The sequence below is a fragment of the Monopterus albus genome, unplaced genomic scaffold, assembly GCF_001952655.1.
Source record: "Monopterus albus unplaced genomic scaffold, M_albus_1.0 scaffold184.1, whole genome shotgun sequence".
Lineage (NCBI taxonomy): Eukaryota > Metazoa > Chordata > Actinopteri > Synbranchiformes > Synbranchidae > Monopterus > Monopterus albus.
The window spans coordinates 755,950-764,539 of NW_018128064.1; the positions used below are offsets into that span (position 1 = coordinate 755,950).

The 8,590-nt window shown below is 42.2% G+C and overlaps 1 long non-coding RNA gene across 1 annotated transcript in view; it reads right to left on the reverse strand.

The window, feature by feature from the left end:
* Nucleotides 1-5,796, reverse strand: part of LOC109969870 (uncharacterized) — a 155,587-nt gene extending 149,791 nt beyond the window's left edge. The window contains exon 1 of the long non-coding RNA XR_002276330.1: nucleotides 5,692-5,796. This is a non-coding gene — a long non-coding RNA (uncharacterized LOC109969870). The remainder of the gene's footprint in view (nucleotides 1-5,691) is intronic.
* Nucleotides 5,797-8,590: the final 2,794 nt, after the last annotated feature.

Here is an 8,590-nt window from a genome sequence, read left to right on the forward strand (position 1 = left end):
ATTGTCTCAAGATAAAAACGGAAAGCAGGGGTGTTTTTTTTTAAGGAGAAAATAAACTAGAGATAGAAATGACCTTAATATTATTTCTCCCTCTGGCTATTTCCAATAAGAGTATTCCATCAGACGCTTTGATAAAAGGATTATGCAGCCAGCTTTATGTGACTGGAGTCAAATCTGGATATGGAAGGAGAGCTGTTTGACTGAATAATTCTTGTTTCCTTTCTGCCAAGCTAGCAGTCTTCTTTGGAAAAAGTAAAAATCAGCATTATGCCAGATTTATACATGTGCTCTGACTGTCTGCCAAAGCCAGTCAGCCTGTACTATATGTCCAACTACCTCCATGCCTGACTGTCTACATGGAAAGATGTAAAAACCCACCCTGGTGCGTAACAGAAAAACACATTCATTCTGTATTTCTGGTTTCTGAATACATTTTAAACAGGCTTCATTACATAATGTCTCAGTGAACAGGACCCACAGAAGTTGAAATGGCACATATGTCTTCGGAAAATTACTATTTCTACAAGTTGCCAGCATTTAATCATGTTCATTCAAGAAAACATGCATCTGAGAACTCACAAATGATACATTCTTTCTCTTATTTGTAATAGACGGAGTCCCTGAAGTTCCAGTGCAGTTATTTTATGTGCACACCACAACAACAAAACCAAGACTAAGAAAGTACACGTTTCAGGAAAGTATTACTGGTTTCCCAAAGCATATTTTGAAAGCAAAACCAGAAACCAACAAAGAGGAAGCTGAACAGCTGGCCCTGTGGTACAGTCGCAGCAACCTGGAGCTGAAAACCCTACAAGCTGGACTTCAGGAAGAGCCCTCCCACCTTATCCCCCATCACCATACTTGGCAGCACTGTATCAGCAGTAAAGTCCTACAAGTTCCTGGGCTCCACTATCTCCCAGGACCTGAAGTGGACATCCAACATCAGGACCATCATCAAGAAGGCACAGCAGAGGATGTACTTCCTGCTCCAGCTCACGAAGTTCAACTTGCCCCAGGAGCTCCTGATACAGTTCTACAGAGGACTCACTGAGTCTGTTCTCTGCACCTCCATCACTGTCAGGTTTGGCTCAGCAACCAAACAGGACAGGAACAGACTCCAGCAGACAGTCAGGACTGAAGAAAAAAATCATCGGTGCCAGCCTGCCCTTCATGGACCTGTACATCACACATTTCAAAAGGAGGGCAGAGAAGATTTCTGCAGACCACTCACACCCTGGACACAAGCTGTTTGAACTCCTCCCCTCTTGATGGCGCTACAGGTCATTGTACACCAAAACAGGCAGATGGTTTCTTCCCTGAGACCATCACTCTTATTAATAGTTAACCCATGCTTGTATGACAGGACACAGAAATCACAACGTTGCAATAAACCGTAAATATAACTAATGTAAATAAAAATCTTAAAGCTCTTGTGCTCAACATATTTAGCCAATAAAGCTGATTCTGATCCAAAACTACTTCTGACTTCAAGTTATTATGAATTTGGACAGAGATTAAAGCCAACTGTTCAAAATGGAATTTAAAAATTGTTAATTTTTTTTTTTTTTTTAAAGCTTAAACTTCAGTTTTAAAGTAAAACTGAAAAATCTGAATTATCTTGTAGTTGTCTTTTTTCCATGTGCAGGATAAAACTGCAAATGTATTTAACATGAGGCAGTTTCTTGATTTTTAGAGCAAGTACAACGTTTTTATGGTTTATCTGCCCTCTACCTACACAAATTAACTGTTCCAAACCTGTATTCACATAGTAAAAAAGATCAATTTAAATACTGAAAATTCTAAATCTACAAATTAAACTAACTTAAACCATTTTCAAATTAACTGCAAGATAAAGAATCCAAAAAGAATACTTACTGCTACTAAGTTGGGAGGTACTTTGCATAAAAACTTAAAAAACGAATTCCTGTTATGAATGAATTGTGATTTAAACCTCAGAAATAACAAAACATTATTCCTCTGCTGTTATCAGGCACGATCAGCAGCCACAGCACACTGCCTTTTATGCGTCTGACCTCAGAGTTTAGTTGTCATAACAGGGTCACAACCTCACGCCCTATAGTCATTACTGCCGTCTCCTCCAATCAGCCCTCCAAAGCGCTGATAAAGCCCTGTGGGACAGAGCAGGCTGCTGGAATAGAGGTGACATTAGATTTATGTGTGTGTGTGTGTGTGTGTGTGTGTGTGTGTGTGTGTGTGTGTGTGTGTGTGTGTGTGTGTGTGTGTGTGTGATGGTAATGTTAATGTGTATACACACCTCTGTGCATGTACGTTGTCATGTTCCTATGAGGACCAAGACATTCGGCTAGTTTGATGCCATTTACCTCTAGAGGGGCTTAGTTTAGGATTAGCACTTTGGTTTAGGGTTAAGATAAGAAATAAGATGGAGTATGGGTTATAGATGGGGTTAAAATTCGGGATAGTTTGGTCTCTGTACTTGGGTTTAGGATAAACATTTAGTACATTAGCAGCAGTAGGAGGCTTTGGGATCGAGAGATTGGGGTGAAAGCATCATGCATCATTATATTTCAATGGATAAATGCTAAACTGAGAATGTACTGATTCCCTGCCTTTCCTCTTAGTAGATGTTTTGACCCTATAGTCATATAAAAGCAGAACAGTTTGAAATGGATCTGGCATAGAAATACATCATATTACAGAACATTATGGACTTCTGAATCAGAATTTCCACATATGATCATGTAGGTCTGGAACAAATGAAAATGAATGCTTAAAAAGGATGTTTTCCATTTTTGGACTGTTTTATCACAGTGTATTTGTTTCACATACATTTAGGGCAGGCATCTCATTCAATCATGTTTTGTCCAGCCCGCTAAAAGCGGGTTTCTGAAATTACACATGGGTCATCTCAACGTTTAGTTCTCCCCTCCCTCCCTGAGATATCAATGACTGAGGCTGACACACCAGCAGAGCTGAGATCAGAGTGCCTCTTCTCTATCAGCACTAACTGGTGAAAGATTTAACACCACTTGAACTACATGGTGCTGTCAGCTCTACTTTCTTTCATTAAAAGCTCAATTCTGTGCTTAAAGATTAGCCTACAGCACCATTTTGGAACACATTCTCATTCAGTTGTTTCTTTTTTTATACATTTCCTTCCTTTCATAGATTAATACTGAAGGGATCCAAACTACTCAGTAACACATACAGGATTAGTATGCAGAAATTGTGCAATCAAAGCAAAATATGTTCTCATTTTTTGACACTTTGACAACAGTTGGTGTTCTCTCACCCAGCTTCATGAGGAAGTCACCTGCAGGCCTTACCGACTGTCTTGATATGCTGAGAACTTGTTGGCTGCCTTTCCTTCACTCTGCAGTCCAACTCATCCCAAACCATCTCAGCTGGGCTGAGGTCAAGTGACTGTGGAGGCCAGGTCATCTGATGCAGCACTCCATCATTCTTGGTTAAACAGCACTTACACAGCCTGGAGGTGTGTTTTAGCTCATTGTCCTACTGAAAAACAAATGATGGTCCCACTGAGCATAAACCAGATGGGATGCCAGGTCGCTGCAGAATGCCATGCTGGTTAAGTGCATCTCTAATTCTGAATAAAGCTTTGACAGTGTCACCAGCAAAGCACCGCCACACCTCCACCTCCATGCTTCACAGTTGGAAACACACGTGCAGATGCCATGCATTCACCATCTCACAGAGTTAAGGCACTTGGAAAGAAAATCTCAACTGTGGACTCCTCAGACCAAAGCACAGATTTCCACTGGTCCAAAAATGTGAGTCCAAACTTTTGACTGGTACAGAACCATCACTCACTTCCTTAATGTACTGTTTTACTAAAAAATTAAATGTCAAATCATGTATGTACAGTACATACATGTACACTTAAAACAACATGACAGTGAGTCTTAGCAGTTTGTGTGTCCTTGTAGGACTTCAGCTTGTAATAAAACAACTTCATAACAAAAATCTATCACCTTACTAGATGAAGATGAACCAGCAACTTTGCATTTTCCAAGTGAGAAAAGAGCTTATGCAAGACAGTTGGGTGTCGAGATGGAGCCTAAACAAAGATGACATTTGTCAAAACACAGGACAAAGGCGGTGCAATTCAAATCTGAATCTGATATTGTCTGTCTTTTTTAAAACCATATTAAAGTTCTAACTTGCAAAATATAAATATACAGAGACCCCTGAATAATGACCTAGTGCTAAACAGCTGCACTGAAAAGACCTGGAGGCTAAGTGTGTGTTAAGTCCTTCCATGGTCAGAGACAGACAACATAAAACTATACCGCAAGACAATAGACAAGAAGTCTTTTTGGGGATTTGAGAAAGGTCACTAACTAAATTTTTAGGCTGCTGAAGGCTCCAACAAAATAAAAAATATCCCGTGAGTGATTCCAGAAAGAATTTTAAGAAGTTTATCCTTCTCATTAACTGCAATATGCAGAGAGGTAGAGGACAAGACAACCTTAGCCCTTTCTCACCAACAATCATTAAAGTACCAATGCTCATCTTTCATTTTCGGTCTTCCATCTTGTAACAAAATCTGAATTTCTGCCTAAACAATTTGGGTTCAAGCTTGTAACTTTTTAAGATACTAAAGACAACCCACCATTCATGCAAGATAGATGCTGGGAATAAATGTTAATATAACAAGTGTCAACATTTTTCTCTTATCACTTTCATCTGTTGATGTTAAAATACATTTTCTACCAGATTGAAGAACAAAATAGCAGATGAAACTTCCTCTTTAATCAATAGAGACTGTTTAACACTTGAAAGTAATGGGTTTGAATAAGAAGAAACTTGGCTGTTAAACCCATGTAACCTGATCTATGAGAATCTTAACAATAAATCATAACATTAAAGAAACATCTGCATAAACTGGCTCAAGACTGAAAATAAGTCTCTGGTAAAGATGTTAAAGGAGTATGTGTTAAGAAGCCACAGATGTACCAGCGTATCATGTCAAAAAGGCACACAGGAGCACCATGCCTATTGGCAGAAATGAGTTGTTCTTATGAAGTCATTCCAGAAAATGATTGGTCAGGAAAATACTCCAGTGACAAGAGGTCACAGCATCATCCATTAAAACCTGACTAAAGAAAACTAGTTCTCAGTCCAAACTAAACCAGCAGGTCACAGTTAAAGGGTTTTATTTCCTTTACTTGGTTGTTTTAATTAAAGACAAAGCATCTGATAATTTGTGCAAAAAAAAAACAAACAAACAGAAGAAGAGCATCACCAAACTGCAGACAATAACCAACTATGCATTAACTAACGACAAAACTTTTCTTCATCAAAAAATGTTTCCATAGCGAGTAAAAACAACAGTGCACATCTGGCTTTCCTATCTAAGCATGCAGGTCACCTCGGTCCACGTGCAGTCTCCCTAGTGCACAAAGTCCAACTCACAAAATATAGACATATGCAGCTCTGCATGGATCAAAACTTAATATCATCCCTCTTCATCTCCTCAGGCAGCCTCATAGTCTACCTCCTGTCCCTAAAGTATCCCATTGTCATTCCTAATCACTCTTCAGAATCATAAACAACCTCACAACTTTTTTTATTCAGCCCTCTCTGTTTATGCAGTTCCCAGAAGGCACTGCCTTTCAGACTCTCCCTCTCTGGCGCAAAGATGTCGAGAAAACAAATAACGGCAGAAAAACAAAAAGTCTCCTGAAATACCTTGTGGATGCCCAGAGGAAGGTGCTGGACAGACAGATGAGCAGATAGGTTTCCTCTGTCCTCCTCTCTCAGGCTGCCTCCTCTCTCGGCGTGCTGTGGAGAGTGACTGCTCACAGCCCGCTTGGCATATCTAATTAGAACCAGGCTGCTGCCACTATCGGGCAGAGGATCTACCTCTCCAATCTCTCCTGACTCAATCTTCCCCATCTCTGATTTTCTTTTATATTTATGCTGGAATATTTAATTGTAGACAAAAGGTTACTCTGGGCTCTATTCATCACACACAGGCAGAATAATCTCCTTTAAAAGGCTTGACATTTCAGGCTTTTCAAAAGGGGCTGAAAAAATTATATCCCCGCTTTTGTTAATCAATGAAGTAGAACTCCCCCGAACAAAAGAATTAAATTGCTTGGTTGGGTTAATAAAACACACAGAAATAGCTGCTTCCTGTGGGCTTTTGTGCCTGCCACTGGCTCCCCCCATATGCAACCAGCACTGTAATTCCATATGATTTGGGGGGCAAAACTCTCATTTCTCCACACAGTTGGCTCTTTAAATCCTATTGAATGAGCTGTCTGTGAGGCTGGCTGATTGGGACCTCTTGCCTGAGCCTGGCTGCCTGGCTAGCAGAACAGGCTCTCTCCATTTAAATATGACTTACACTAAGGAGAGACAGCGGGTCCACTACAATTTACAATTTCTATACTACCCCTGCTTCAGAAAAACATTGTAATTATGCAGATGATAGGGGCAATAATTAGACCCTTCACTGTCCCATTGTGTTAGCTGCTGCTGCGTTTCGGTCCAATGGTAGGAGAGACACTGAAGGGCACATTCGGCTTTAAATTGCTCCTTACAGACAGCCTGCAGATGTTCACAGCATCTTCGGCCCTATAACTAGCCATCACCCCGAGCCAGGGTGTCTCCATGTACAACACTGTAACTGCAGAATCTGGTGTAGCTGTGGGAGAGCTGAATCCCATTGCTGCATACAACTATTGTTCATGTTCATACTCATCAAACCACTCGGTGACCCCTCGCACCCTATGGATGGGGACGCTGTCATCATCAAAGAGACCACTCATTTTTTCAGGTTTTACCTTGAATCTGTCACCCATATGGATGTACAGTCATATCCAAATACTTGGACAAACTAGGCCTAACTAGATGAATATCACTGATCTGTGTTTAAAAAAAAATCGGCATGTGGAGCCTAAAAATATCAAAAAATTTGAACTGATGGCCAAGAAAAAGTGGGCAAAGATTCCTAAGTTCAACAGAAAGGCAAAAAAGCATTTGTAGCTTTGAAATGGCCATACCTTCCCAGTTATCTTTGATTTGGTGCCTTGCATAAGTTGACTCAAAATATTTCTGGAGATTAAGAGTTAATTTCGTTTTTTACATTTCAGACATCTTGGCTACATACAGTATTTCAATAGAATGTCAGTGACTATATATACTGTTGAAACAACAACTAAACCTAGAGATTTAAAAATTCACTTTTCAAAGCCAAATTTGGGCCAGAAAGTGTTAAATGTTTGTATGCTAGCTTACATTAGCCAACATTACACTGTATGCTAACAGCGGCATTAGCTTGACAATACGAAGTCACAGCTAGCTCATCTTTAGCTACCATTCCAGTCAACAACAATGAAATATAGTTGAAAAAAATTTGTTTTCAGTTACAACAGCATGCTTGACGCACAAATTTGTGTCAAAACCTGTGTTATAAAGTTGTCAAATCTGAACATATTGAAAAGACACATATTATTAGGTTCACTATAACTTACACCCCTCCTTGAACCGCCACCTTATTGTGGTGGAGGAGTTTGAGTACCCGAGTGATCCTAGGAGCTATGTTGTCGGGGCTATATGTCCCTGGTAGGGTCTCCCAAAGCAAACAGGTCCTGGGTGACGGGTCAGACTAAGAGCGGCGCTGCCCGGCAGGCGGCAGCCGGGGCCCCACCCTGGAGTCAGACAGGGTCGAAGACAGGGGCCGAGAGTCGAAGACAGGGGCCCCGACGACCCGATCTCTGGACACGGAGACTAGCCCTGGGGACATGGAATGTCACCTCGCTGGTGGGGAAGGAGCCCGAGCTTGTGCAGGAGGTTGAGAGGTACCGGCTAGATATAGTCGGGCTCACCTCCACGCACAGCTTGGGCTCTGGAACTTTACTCCTCGAGAGAAGCTGGACTCTCTACTACTCTGAAGTTGCCGGTGATGAGAGGCGGCGGGCTGGTGTGGGCTTGCTCATAGCTCCCCAGCTTAGCCGCCATGTGTTGGAGTTTACCCCGGTGAACAAGAGGGTCGCTTCCCTGCGTCTTCGGGTTGGGGATAGGTCTCTCACTGCCGTTTGTGCCTACGGGCCGAATGGCAGTGTAGAGTACCCGGCCTTCTTGGAGTCCCTGGGAGGGGTGCTGGAAAAGGCCCCGACTGGGGACTCCGTTGTTCTACTGAGGGACTTCAACGCCCACGTGGGCAGCAACAGTGACACCTGGAGGGGCGCGATTGGGAGGAACGGCCCCCCCGATCTGAACCCGAGTGGTGTTTTGTTATTGGACTTCTGTACTAGCCACAGTTTGTCTATAACGAACACCATGTTCAAGCATAAGGGTGTCCATCAGTGCACATGGCACCAGGACACCCTAGGCCGGAGGTCAATGATCGACTTTGTGGTTGTTTCATCTGACCTCCAGCTGTATGTCTTTGACAATCGGGTGAAGAGAGGGGCAGAGCTGTCAACTGATCACCACCTGGTGGTGAGCTGGATCCGATGGCGGGGGAGGAAGCTGGACAGACTCGGCAGACCCAAATGTATTGTGAGGGTCTGTTGGGAACGTTTAGCAGAATCCCCTGTCAGAGAGATCTTCAACTCCCGCCTCCGGCAGAGCTTTGACC